Genomic DNA, 2,071 nt, shown 5'->3' on the forward strand with positions numbered 1-2,071 from the left:
GATGACAATGCAAACCAGGTCTCCCCAGCCTGATGTTTCTTAGAGTATCACCCTTCACATAGTTGCTGCTATGACTCTGAGTTAGATTTTCTACCATCAGTAAGTCACGCTTGGCTTGTTTAGTGGCAGCACTTATTTACTGAGGTCCTGCTATGTGCCAGTGTAAGTTATCATGATAAAATTCTCCCTTACCCAGGGGCCTGGGACAAGTGACCAGAACTTCAAAGTGAGTGACCCTGAATAAAGCAAATCAAACCACAAGCACATCTTGAAGAACCTACAGTGATGGTGAAGCTAAAGAGCCAACATACATTCAATAAATTACTATAAAGTGGGATGCCAAAAATTAAAACCCACAATAAAAACCAGTGGCTTCACAGTCTCCACAAGGGATGTCAGAAGGAAGAATTGTTGTTATTTAAGAAAGTATGGAAAAAGCAGGGACATTAATAAGGCATGTCTTATATTACTGTGTTTGCAATCTGTTGTGTTTTAGATAAAGGTCTAGAAAGGATTTCTTATATTTTATGCAGCTCACTTTCAGTGTATTCCTCCAAGTATAAAGAATAAGGAAAAATCAAATAAATATGTTTGTACACAAGGAAAAAATAAGCGGATTGCCAAAGGGAAAATTTATCATGTTGGAAGTTACTTTATAGTGATAGTTTTCTGAAGTCAAGGTTTGCATTTTTTTCTCCCTCAAAGCTTCTTTGATCTCCCATTTGTCATTTGCGCAGAGGCTCAATGTCATGAAAAGTATCAAAATATATAACCATTAAAAGCCATAATTCTGAAACAAAACATATGCAAAATAGGGATTCAAATCCTTAAAATTCCTAATGCATTCAAAATCAAAGCAGTATGTCATATCACTAAAATTGAGATAAAAAAAGCAAAGCTCTCTATGTTCCTTTGGAGCAAGAGCATTTAATCTCTGGGGAGTCTATCCATAGATGATGGATTTCAGGGTGTCCCTGAGCCTCATGAATTTGATTGCAACATTTGAATTGCAGACATATTTGCTTTATTCTGAAATAAGTATCTAGTATTTTATAAGATTCTCAAAAGAGTCTCTAACATCTCAAAATTAAGAATCACCACAGAGAAAAGATTTTTAAAACAACAACTTTTTTTGTTTTAAAAAACAAAATTTGGGTTTTTATGACTAAAGCTATTTAAAGATAATTAATTGCTAGGAAACTGAAACATTTATGTTTTTATTGTTTTTATTGTTAGAAAACTTGCCTGGATTTTGACTTATTTCCTTTCAATAGGTGTAGTGACAGAAAAGGGGAAGTAAAAGTATTTCTTTTAGAAAAGGGTAATATAGCTGTGACTTAGGTAAAGGAATGGGGTCAGGGGACAAAGAATCAAGGGATCCTAAGACCTTTGGTAAATTTTCCTGAAGGACATAACATATGTCATCAAATATCTCCTAGATTAATCAAAATGCCCACTTCCCCTAAATCTTAAACTTCTTGAAGATCACCTTCTGCTCTCATTCTATTTGTTCTCCTCCTCACTCAGGACATCAGTAGCCATCTGTTTTCTAATGACTTTCACATTTCTCCTGCTCAGATCTCTCTTCTGAAAGCCACAAACTCTGTGCATCTGCCTATGAGGCTCAACTACTTGGGTATATAGTCAAAAAGTCATATCAAAGCATAGTGTCCTAACTACACGTGCCATTCCCCCCTCTAAACCTGGACTTCCTCTGATAGTCCCTTCCTCCTTAAAAGCCTTATCCAGTTTCACAAGCTGGAAAGACTCATTCTTGACACTTCCCTCTCCCTCACCCTCATATCTTGTTTTTCACAAAGTCATGCTAGTTTTGCTCAAATTTGTTTTCTGTTCTCTATACTTTCTCTCCATCTCTGCTATCTCCATCCTGGTCCAAGCTACCTTCTCACTTACCTGTATGAGAAAGCTCCAATATCCTTTTGCCTATCTACAAACAATTCTCTCTCTGGCAATCAGAGGTATTCAAAAATAATATTGTGCCATCACTCATGTGCCTAAAATAATTCCATCCTCTCCAATTGTTCTTAAAATGATGATCAAAATGTTTAAC

Source organism: Tamandua tetradactyla (genome assembly GCF_023851605.1).
Source record: "Tamandua tetradactyla isolate mTamTet1 chromosome 25 unlocalized genomic scaffold, mTamTet1.pri SUPER_25_unloc_1, whole genome shotgun sequence".
NCBI lineage: Eukaryota > Metazoa > Chordata > Mammalia > Pilosa > Myrmecophagidae > Tamandua > Tamandua tetradactyla.